Source organism: Eucalyptus grandis, chromosome 8, assembly GCF_016545825.1.
Source record: "Eucalyptus grandis isolate ANBG69807.140 chromosome 8, ASM1654582v1, whole genome shotgun sequence".
Taxonomy (NCBI): domain Eukaryota; kingdom Viridiplantae; phylum Streptophyta; class Magnoliopsida; order Myrtales; family Myrtaceae; genus Eucalyptus; species Eucalyptus grandis.
In genome coordinates this window covers 37,333,723-37,346,597 of record NC_052619.1, presented here as the reverse complement: position 1 = coordinate 37,346,597, position 12,875 = coordinate 37,333,723, and positions in this window count along the sequence as shown.

The window sequence follows — 12,875 nt, the reverse complement described above, 5'->3', positions numbered from 1 at the left end:
AAAAAGTTTATGATTAAAATAACAAGTTGTTGAAAGGTTTTAGGACTAAATTGCAAATCATTAAAATGTAAGAGATTGAATTTGCACAATTGAAAGATTTAGGATTAAATTAGCAAAATTAAAAAATTTAGGACTAAATTGGCTACTGTACAATGGATTGAGGATATTTCGAGCAATTTTCCGCTTAAGTGCCATTACGTGATTATGATTTTACAAAGAGGATTTTCGTTATATCCACGGCGTGCTTGCAACAGTGGTGCCTTAACTTGCAAAATCTAATAATGTTTAATCCAGCGCATGGTATTTGTTATTCGATTTGTTTAATCTCTTATAATTGCACTCAAGCTTCGAGAGAGCATGACAAAAGTACAGCTGGCAAAATGGGTATAGTTACCATATTTTAAATCATATTCGATAAAATGGGTCATAAATAGATTGCCTTTAAGTTATAACAACAGGCTTAAGTGAGTGGTTGCCTAACAATTTAATGAGTTTTAACTAGGTTGAAAACTAATCCATTTCCAACCCTTATGAAAAATAGAGGAACAAACCCATTTCCAACGCACATTAAATGGAGTTCGGGGCCTTAGACAAAATATATGTCCGGCCAATTTTTATTTTTGTTTTCCACTTTTTCATATCATTTTTTTTCAGTTCCTTTTTTTCCTAAGCTCGGCAAGGGCCAATTGACCCTCATTGCCCATTGGCGAAGCCCCGCAACCTGGTCATTGGGTGAGGGCCCCACCCTTGGCCAGATCTATCGGCATGGGTCAATTAGCCGTCTCTTGGGACTAGCGACGGTCGGTTGAGGGTCGGCCATCGCTAAACTTAGAAGAAAAGAAAAGAAATGAAACAGGAAAATAAAAAATATCTTTAAAGTTTATTTGTTAACTTTGTATTGTATGAAAAAGTTTTAGTAATATAGTTTTTTTTTTTAAATCATAAGAAACAAGTATTCCTTAAATTGGTTTAAATATGAAAGTGCTTTAATATCATGAGCCATATATATGTTGCGAGATTTATATTGCACGAAAATGAGTTAATTTGGATCGGATCATTTTCGACCCACCCGTTTAACAAGTCTTAGCTAATCCATTTCAAGTAACCATATGCCCATGATCAAACCACGATGGCGAGGCATGACACGAACCAAGAAGGTTCCCTTCTCTTTTTGTATCATCTCAACAAAATCATGCGATACCCTAATAACTTTTGAACGATTGCTATTACCATCTTATAATACCGACTCAATTTCGTAAATATACATTTTCTCGTACACCTAAGGCAAAATTCTTAGGTTTTGGTCCAACTATACAGAAACTTTTTATTTTAGGTACACTTGCTATATTGTTCGAGAGAGAGAGAGAGAGAAGAGAGAGAGAGAGAGAGAGAGAGAGAATGAGAGGCTCCCGATGTGAAATATAAAAAATGGGACTTTCATTCTGGTATCGTCGGACGCATAGAAAGAAATTGTAGATATTGAAGCAAAACAAAACGGCAAATTAATACAATTTCAATTGCTTTAAAAAATAGACAGATAGTGGAAAGCGACTATTGAAGCTAAATTAACTTAACCCCTAATATTATTATAATCTCCGAGGCGAAAAAGAAGAAGCAACGTCAGATTAAATTAATTAAAGCAATAAGCATTGGCATTATTCCAAATCTGCCCTCCCCATTCTATGTTCCAACCCGGTCAGCGGGCCTCTTTTTGAACAGTAATGCTCGTGATAACTTTGTAAGCGCACAAAACATAAACATATAATTTTTTTGGGCGCGCGTAAGTGTAAGTACAACAGAAATATTATAGACTTTCGGGAGCCTCGTTGCAAGGTTGATAAGTTGGCAACAAAGATAATGCTGAATCGAGGAAATTTTTATGTGGTTAAGAATTCCTGGCCTTTGCATGTTGTTACGTTTGCATTGAGGGCTTCGCATTGTGGAATGCACCTTTGGTATGACGATTAGGAAAAGCGTGGGAGAAGATCGTTTGGTTTGGCCGTTTTTCTAATATCCCACCGCCAAAATTGAAAATTTATTTCAACTATCGAGAGACCATGACTCAGTTGAATTCTAAAATTGTGAAGCCATTTTGTCGGTAATATGATTTTCTTTTGTTTTTTTTTATTGACAAGTACTTGCTATTTTTCGAGAAGTGCCTAATATCATTCAAGGGGGCAATAGAAAGAATGGACTGAGTCCTTAAAAGAGCACTGATTGATTGATCGATCTTGAATGATAATGTTGTGAAGCAAATCAAGCATGATGAGCCGCTCAATTCTAACTAATTGAACTGACTCGAACGAGAAGGAGGAATAGATTCCTAAATTGAAACTGTTTCATTCAAGCGATCAGTGCAGGTTTGTGTGTAATAGCGTGCGAGTGAGCATCGAGCTCTATTAGACGAATTGAAGATCCTGAGCCCTAATCACAAGAATGGCTCTATGATCACTATGATTTTCTATATCAATTTGGAACCAACAAGCGGCAGCGACATGAATTTATTGTTAATGTGTCAATGCCATGTCGGCCCATCAAGAGTGATTTAGTATGGCAAATTCATCAGGGGGTTAAATTTTGAAATTCGAGATAAAGTTGGTTTCTTTTGACAGAAAGGTATGTATTAAAATCAAGTTGGATTTAAAGTATTTTTTTCTAGGGAGTTGTGCCGAAAAAGAAATTGTATTTGTTAAAGTTGCTAGTGCCGGAGGCTACAGCATGCTTTTAAATCGACAGAATTGCCGAGAGGCAGGAAGGCGGAAATCAGAAGTAACAATTATTTAACAGAAAGGACCACATAATACATTCCTTGCAATAAATACCCATTTTTGAATTATTAGTTAATCCCCCCCCAACACACACACACACAAAGGGGCTAATTTAGTTTTCGGAGACAAAAAAGGAAACTAAAATCATTAGTAAAAGAAAGAAATCTCATCAATTAATAATTTTATATCATTGGACTAGATAATATGTCAAGTGTATCCTCATTAAATGGAAAGTGTAATCTTTCTCTTCTATATATCTACTCAATACATCACTACACAAAGTTATAAAATCCTTCAATACTCTTTGAGAGGGCCTCGAATAGCTTAGGTGGGAATGGCCTGGGTGGTAACATCCAAAAGAATGGGGTCGATTATGCTCGTGGTGACTCTAATATTGTGGTCATCCAATGGTGCCGATGCCCAGATTACTTTAGAGGGCAAGTTGCAGTGTTTAGGGTTTTGTGGGAGCCCTACGAAACCTCTATGCATTTTAATTTGCCTCCTCAATCGTTCTAAAGAGTCCTTGACCTTCAATGCATTTGCGGTTTGCGATGTCGGTTGTTTCGTGTCTACTTGCCTTGACTACCATCCAGGTAATATTTTTCACAGTGAGATCGGACATATGACTTAGCTTCTTAAAATCAAGAAAATTATTGTATAATACTGTTTTCTTTCTAAGTGTTTCATTGATATTTTTAAATGTGATAGAGGTTGCATACTAATTTGTTTCATTTCCTTGGATTTCCATTATGCGCTCTTGTTAAAAAATTTAATTTCGATTTTGATGTGAATAGCTTTTTTAATCTCTTGTTTCATATTTGAACTCATTGAAAGCTGGAGTTGATGTGAAGAAGGTGATAGCCTGTGCAAAGTCATGCTCTAGGGATTGCCCGAAGACCTATTAATTGCAATAAAATTTGAAATTTTTCTTTTTTTATTTGAAACAAAGGCAATTGAGTTATGTAATGCCTTTATGGTTTCACACATCAACTAATAAAAGAGTCTTTTCATTATCTGCTTGACCATAAGTGAAGTACATTTCTACTATGACATGAACTGGACATCAAAATGAAATTGAAATTCAATGCTCAAATCGAATTTCAATTAATCAAATTAAACCCTAGTCTAGAATGGGTTAAGTTAAATCGTTTCAATCGGAGCATATTAACCCTATTTTGCAACTTGTGGATGTGCCAAGTTTGCTGAATTGAGAAGTTCCATTTGAATTTGCCAAAATTAGCCCCCGATTTGGATTGATATTAAGAAAACGGGTTGATTAAGTGTACAATCATGTCAATCATGAAGAATTAATCGGAACCCCCTGAGTAAGGCTAAAAATGGAAATTTTTGCCTTGACATGCTAAATAAAAAATAATGGTAACACGAATGAACTAAAAATGATCTCCGGATCAAATATTTAAAAAAAAAAAAAAAAAAAACTAAGCTAAAATATGACTAGATATGAAGTAATTTATTTTTGGTCGATTGCAAACTGAAATCTGAAAAATTCAGAAAAATAGATTCTTAATCAATTTTGAGAAATTTTTGTGACGAAAGTAAAATTGAAACTAAAATAAAGCGTTTTTTTCCTTACATTTTTCAATTGTTTTTGTCCTTTAGTGACTAATCACTAAAAGGTCGGTTTATGATCAAAACTTCGATTTTTCAAAATCTTTTTGGCCAAAATGACATTGAGATTATTTGGGAACTTTTGTGCAAAAAAACCAAATTTTAACTCGAGATTGACTTTTTGTTCAAAGGATTAATAAAAAAGTCAACTCAAAAGTTGACTTTTGACTTTTTAATAAAAATTATTAAGAAATCACTCATAAATGATTGGCCAATGAAAAGAAATGAAAACAACACTTTTCGTTTGAGAAAATGGTCCATTATGATCGGAAACCTTAATCACGACATCTTACCTTTATTGATGCATCGAAAAATCAAGTGTCAATAATATATATAATATAGGATAACATGATGTGTCAATGACTCGGAAGAAAAAAAAAACCTCCTTTCTCTACTTGCTTGGAAGACTTCTTCGAGAAACTCCACTAGGGACTAAAATCATATAATTTGTTAAGGATTAAATTGAATTTATCTAGAAGATTAGGGCCCTTTAAAAAGAAACTTGTCGATGAGATTAAATTTGACTAGTACTCACATATAAAAAGAAATTCTCATAACAATGGCAACTTATGGACCTGAAATTTAGGGGATAAGAATAGTACAGTGCCAATACCTTTGTACAACGCTTACTTGAGTGCTAAAAACTTTTTTTTTTTTTTTTTTTTTTGCTCACTTGAGTGGCAAAAATGTTTTTCGCTTACTTGAGTGCCACAAATTTGAAAAATCGATCACTTGAGTGCCACTTTCGATTTGCCCCATTAAAAAGCTAACATGGCCGCCGAAAAATATTATTTTAATATTTTAAATATTTTATTATTTTTTGAATTTTTATTTTTATTTTTGTTTTTGTTTTTGTTCTTTAGGGCTGGCATGTGACATCCAAATTTTTGGGTTCTGATTTCGGTTAAATAAATTGGGCATTTCATCGACGTGACTACAATGTTTTTTTTCTGAATTGGCCACTCACGAGAAAACTAGATTAGCTGGGTAGGTTATTAAGGACTTTAAGGCAAATAAACTTGAGAATTCGACCAGGAATCAACTTCTCGACCGTGCTTATCTTTAGAAATCATTGCAGCACAGTATAAAATCGATTTGAAATCAGAGATAGGTCGGTTCGACTGAGATGAATGACCGATCGTGGGTGACTCCACTAAATTGGAAAACTTTCGTTGCGGCACTAATTTGATTTTCGTCGTTTTGGTACCCCGTGTCGTATTTGAATCCTCGAGATTTTACGATAATCGAGAGTCGCTAATGTGTCGAGTGGGTTCATCGTGGCTCAAAGAAAATCGACCACGGGTCATTTGTCCTAAAAAGTTCTGAAAACTACCCGGTAGTCTAGGTCACACTAAAAGCGCGTTTGACTGAAATTAACAGCCAATCTAAGTTCGATTTCAAAAAATTGAAAGTTCTATGATGTCACATGTCATTTTAGGAACGTTAAATCAGTCTCAGAAGATTTTTCTAACAACCGAGACATTTTGGGAAAAAGTCAGTTTAGGGCCGTTTCGTTCAGTTGAAGCCGGGGATTGTGGAATTGAGAAGCATGAGGGATTCTTGGATGAGAAAAATAATCAATTTGATAAGTGAGACATCAATTGATTTTTTAGAGTCATTTGAGAGAATTTCAAGAGGGAAATTGGATGCAGAAATGCAAGAGGGGACCAAGAACTCTAGTTTGAAACTTCTTTTGGGAATCTGTGAGCTATTCAAAAGAAAATGAAATAAGAATTTTCTATTTGAGGAAATTCTTTTATTTTGATTTTATTCCCATTTCTTTTTACCCCATTTTCCCACAAGTTTTCTTTCCTTCTTTCTTTCTTTTTCCTTTTTCTCTCTCTCTCTCTCTCTCTCTCTCTCTCCTTTTCCCCCTTGTTCGAAATGCCCCCCTCCACCGTATACCTTGTTGTCTTCAAATTTGCTTCTCATTTCTTTTCTACTTTTTGACTTTTCAACACTTATCCTCTCTCTCTTATCTTCTTCTCTCTTCTCTCTCATAACCGACCCTCTCTCCCTCCTCTTATTCGTGCGAACCAGCAAAATAGAAACAGAAGCAGAAGCAGCGACCATCGTCGCTTGAAGGAGCTGCAAGACGAAGCTGCCGTCGCCGTCGTGTCGGAGTACCGCCGCCGTCCGTCTCCCTCTTGTGCGAAATGCCCCCCTCCACCGTTTATTAGTTGATTGCATTGCATATTAGTTAGGTGGTTAGTGTACTTAGATAGAAAATTGCCTATAGTATTTATTGGAGGCTTCTTGAGATTTTCCCGACCCTTATTGGGTGTTAATTAGGCAATTCGGGCCTAAATGGAATTTTTAGGAATTAAATATTAATATTCGAAATTAATTATTTAATTATTTATTTTCTGGAAATTCAACCTGGAATGGCCAGTGACCAAGATTTTATGCTGATGATCATGGTGCAGTCCGTTTATTTAATTGAGCTTTATATTGTGCTAAATTGAATTTATTGTATTTATTTATTTATTTTCCGAAATTATTTAATTATTTATTTCCCGGAAATTCAACTAGGATGGCCGGTGATCGGAATTTTGTGCTGATTGTCATGGCGTAGTTCGTTTATTTAATTGAGCTTTATTTTGTGCTGAAATGAATTATTTGTGATTATAAGATTATTTTCCTGAAATAATTAATTTGGATAATTAATTGGAAAATAACCAAGTGTCGGTTGACAACACCAAAAATGTTTTGGTGGACTATAAATAAGGGTGGGATTTGTGGAAATGAAATCATAATATTTTGGCTAAGGCCGATCGTGTATCCACACATGAATATTTTATCGAGAAGGATAAAAATGGTGATTTTATTAAATGATTATTTTCAACATACTATAAGAGTATGGCTGGCAACTTCTGGTGAGCATATATATTATTTTCGGCATACTATAAGAGTATTGCTAGCAGCTTCTGGTGAGCATAAATATTATTTTTGGCATACTATAAGAGTATTCCTGGCAGCTTCTAGTGAGCATATATATTATTTTCGACATACTATAAGAGTATGGCTAGCAACTTCTGGTGAGCATATTATTATATCATATCAGTGGATCTGACAGCTTCTGGTGAACTATATTATCTATTTATCAGCTTAGAGTGAGTAGTCCTGAACTATGGTCGAACTTATAGATAGTATTAAATGTACCGACCAAGCATGGGTCGTGATGACATGTAATCGACTGAGTCGATTAATTATTGGTTCATTCTGATGTTGTGAATTGATTGATTGAATGGAAATGACCGTGAGTGGTCTTGTTGGCGTGTAATCGATCATGTCGATTTGATCGATGCTTCAATCAATGATGTGATTGCTTGGATGCCTATTTAATCTGCGCTAATATGCAGGTGGAATCTAAGGCCAAGGTAAGTCCTCTGACTCATATTGTGCATAGGCAGCCCTAAGGTGTATTAATTTACTAATCGGGTCTTAGGGGGTAGAACTTATTGAGGCGTGATCTCAATGGTTATTGAATAACCATTTCAGGACCCTAATGAGGAGCCTGAGGAGGAGGAATCCGAAGAGGGGAACCCTAATGTGGAACCAAATGAGAAGGAAGATTTCGGAGAAGAAGATGACCATGAGGAGGATTCTGAGTACGACCCGGATGAGGATTGAGATCCCATCCTGTTTTGTCAGACCTTGATTATATGTGAATAAGTGTTAGATCAAACCCCTGTGAATAGTATTGCATTATATACTATGAGGTGCTTGTATAAAAGAATAGTTATGAATTTCAGTATGAAAATTATGGCCTTGCTTTTCTATCACATTGCTTTATTGTCTGGGGATTTATAATTGTTTCCGCATGTGCATATTAAAATGGAAAGGGCCGGTGATACGTCCTAGGATATCTCTTTCAAAATCAACCAAAGGTAAGGGATGTGCGCGTGCTTGAGGATCGGGGCGTGACATGGCAAGGGTCACCAAGCGACCCTTGATGGCTGCAAAACCCATGCCCTCAGCCGCAAAGGCCTTAGGCAAGGCCATCGGTGCCTCGTTGGTGGTTGGTGAGGGAGGCCACAAGGATTCTCGCCCAAAGCTGACAAGGGCCCTTGCGGCCTCTCTAGCAACCAATGAGGTTCTAATGGCTTTGCCCAAGGCCTTTGGAACCAAGGGCAAGGGTTTCAAATAATTTGTCAAGGATTAAATTGAATTTATTTAGAATATTAGGGCCCTTTAAAAGGAAACTTATCGATGAGATTAAATTTGACCAGTACCAATGCATAAAAAGATATTCTCACAATAAATGGCAACTTATGGACGTAAAATTCAGTAAGAGAAAGAAATCCTGTCAACAAATAAATTCTATATCATTTCACTAGACAATATGTGAAGTGTATCCCGATTCAAAGAAATCGTGTTTAGATTAATTAATTGAGTTTAATTTTATTAATTGTGATTTATTTAATTAATTGCAATTAGCGTAATTAGTGACGGATTAGTCGTTAAGTAGAATTTTATGCTCGTTTTCTTGGATGAGATTGTGCGTGATTTCGATTGTTTGCATGTGCGATATCATGTTATTGATTGCTCTATGGTAAGTTTCGCTTATTATTACAAAAGACGGTTTTATAGGCAATTGAATGGAAAAATATGAGGTGTCGGGTTTGGACGCCAAATTTTACGTATTAGATAAAACAATGGAATTTTAAAATAGAAGTGTACTAAGTTTGACGGGTTGATTTCGAATACATGACCACATACGAATATTTTACCGGGATTTTTAAATATGAAAAATTGCCAAGTTTATTATTTGAAAGTGAAGTATTGTGTTCTTGGCTAAATAACGGCAATAAAAGTTAGCTTGATTGATGGTGTGCTTGAGTGGTCATTTAATTGAACCCGTCACCCAACGGGAGTTTGGGGGCGATGCCCGATTTTATCGGATGCCCGGCAAGGGCCCAGATGCTGAGTCGCGGTTGAGGCCGGACCGAAGCTCCTTTATGGAATGTCATTTAGGCGGGGGTTCTAGATGATGCCGTGCCCAATGGGGCAGGACGATGCCCGGTCATGCTGAAAGACCGCCGACACTTGTGTTGGCCGTGGCCCGAGCGGTTGTAATAATTGGAACACATGTGGTGACAATGCACATGAAATTTTAGTGTGTGTTTTGATTGTTATTTATGCATGTTGCACTATTATTGCTGTGCGAGATGTGCTAATATGCAAGGGTGTGCCCAGGCGAGGTGAGTTTATGTGTGGTGCTTGCTTAGGCTGCCTTTGAGGCGAATTCGCGTCCTAATCAAGGCTTAGGGATTTAACTTACTGAGATTTTATCTCACCCTATTGTTGTCAAATATTTTTAGGTCCATAGAATGGAGTGTCACCCTATACGTTTTTAGGTCCCTTGGGACATGGACGTGGAAACTACTCTATATCATATCCCTGTGATAGACCGAACTCGCGAGCTAGTGGTTATGACAGTATGAGTAGACGATGGGTTTGTACATGTGGTGCCACACAATTTCAAGGTGTGGTTCATTAGGGAGGCAAATGGTGATCGGATTGGTCCACTTCATGGCTTTGATGGACCACCCGTTGGAAACATGGGAGGGCAAGTGGGTGACCCCATGGTTATTGACATCCTCAATGGTGTCGTTGTGAATCTAGATTCCAATTTGGATAGGCCCGAGGAGCCATTCCCACCTGACTACATGCCTGACTTTGCACCTGGATACTAGGGCAGGTGTTTGGAGGTTATATAGCCAAAAGTTAACCCTGACCTTTTGACCATTTTTGCTTGAAGGTCACATAGGAGTTTTTTGTTGTTGTAGGCCTGTACATATTAAACTCCTTGGGTTAACCAATTGATAAATAAATCGTTGTTTTTGGGAAATTGTTTGTTGTGTTTAACTATCCCTATTTTTTTTGGCTGACTGGGTGTTTATTTAAGTCGCTTCCACATACGTATAATCAAAAGATAAAAAGGAATGGGTCGGCGATGCATTCTGGGACGTTGCATTATTAATCGACCGCCGAGGGATGTTTGCGTACTTGAGGTTCGGGATGTGACGGATATAGGAACAATTGTATATACAAAAGTACATTAGGTCCTACACTATTTAAAAGCTTTACAAAACTTGCGCTTTATTTACTAAATAGTTTTAGTGAAAAAGAACATATTTCTTGAATTGGTTCAACTTGTATTTTTTCAATCTGTTGTCTAGATTTTTGTCATGCCCCGAACTTTGGGCATTCGCACATCCCTTGGCGGTTGACTAAAATTTTGCGACATTCCCAAGACGTGTCGCCGACCCATTCGTTTTATACATAGGCAGAAGCGAATTAAATAAATACCCGGACAACAACAAACATGGGATAGAAAAACAGGACAACCAATCTTCACAAAACATACTTTTCATATACACAAACCAAGTCAGTCCTACAGGTCTGTACACCAAAGGTTTGTCCTAAAAAAAAAAAAAGAACTACCAGGCAACCTATACTCCGGATCCCTTTGACTTTGGCTCAGGACCCTCCAGCGAGACAAAGTCTCACCGAGTCAACACCCTAAACTCCGATTTTGACGAAAATTCACTCATAAGCATTCTAAACATGCACCATCCATAACTTACCTCGCTTGGGCGCATCCCCGCACATTAGTGCACCATATACGCATTATAGATATCACAAGCATGCTTAACAATTGGGACACTTCATTTCATTCATCAATATTCACAGGGGTCCCGATTATAGGGTAAAACCGTTATGACACGTCTCGTACCGTACTACACAATTTTGCCCCATAATAAGGCAAGCTATCTCAACCACTCATGCATATTCCAGTTCCTATGACCCATTGGTCATGACCAACTCCACAGTTAGTGATCATCTCGCCGGGCATCCGATAAAAATCGAGCACTGTCCTGTCTCATCGAGCATGACAACGTCTATAACTCTGGCCTAGACGACATCCCAAAAAGGGGTAGCGGTATGGCCTCTACCACGACAAGCTTCCGAACTCCCGTTGAGCATCCAATAAATCGGGCATGGTCCCCAAACTCCCGCTGGGTGACGGGTTCTGATAGCGATCACACGCACATCCACACTTGGCCAATAATATTGTTTTTTGCACTAAAATACTTCCATTTCAAATATTGGACTTGGCCAATTTTCTTCGAATTAAAAATACCCAGTAAAATAATTATGCGTGGTTATGCATTTAAATTGAACGATAAAGCATGATACTCAACCATTTCAAAATTCCACGATTTCATATACTATATAAACATTTTTGGCATAAAAAATTGACACCTGGTATTTTTCTTTTTAAATACCAAAAACCTATTTTTGCAATAATAATCACCAAGCATCATCGAGCACTCAATTGCACAATTAAGCAATCAATTTCATATTTAGATTCAACCATGACGATTAGCGCAAAATTCTGCAAAACGGCTATTCCGTCACAATTTACGCTAATTATAATTAATTAAACTGAACCACTTAATTAACCTAACCATGTAGCCGCATCATCAATCAGGTCAACATTTTTCCTTCCCACATATAGCCAAAACATCAAAATCCCCTTTTAAAAATAAACTTAGTAACTCTTTTTTTATTTTTTGTTCAAACCTTCCGAAATAAATTCGTACGGGGTCCCGTATTTGAAATTAACCAACCAAACTTTATACGCACCTCATATAAAACCTCCTCATTTTATTGAGCAGATAAAACTTGGAATCCAAATCCGACACCATTCTAATTTCTTTTCCAACGACCCTCTTTTGAAAACAAATCTTAGTAACCCCTCTTTTTTTTTTTGTTCCAAACGTTTAGAAATAAATTCATAGGTGCTAACGTACTCAAAATTAATCCGTCAAAATTTGCACGGACCTAGTTTAAAGTTTCATTGTTTTATTGGGCAAATAAGTTTTGGTGTCCAACCTGAAACCTACTTATTTTTCCAATTGAAAGCTTAAAAGGTCATCTTTTACAATAACCATAATCCATCACCATAGAACAACCACTCACATATTATCATGCATAAGTTCTAAGCTTTCAAAAGTCACCCACATCACCAAATATATATTATCTAGCAAGCATAACATCAAGAACAACCATAAAATCACACTTGGCCCTAACCGGCAGAAACTAGGTCACTCGCGTGTCTCCAAGTTTAATTCCAAAAACCTACCCAACGAGCTCAGAAAATTCTCAAATTTGAATATGTTGTAAAGAACACCTAAAAAAAATGTTCATGAAGACACCTTAATCCAGATCATTCTAGATTGAGAGAAGTAAATCGCCCAATTCGTTACCAAAACTGTATCCGTTTTCCAGAAATCACGTTTTCCAAAACCAACTTGGTTTGAGATGCAAAACTTGTCTGTTTGATCTTAAATTTGATTATGTTAAACTACAAGATGTGATAAAAACTTTTATGAAGAAACTCTTTCGAAAATCGAACCCTAAGAGTTGATAAAAATCCTTTGAACATGAAAGAGTCATTGTTTCCAA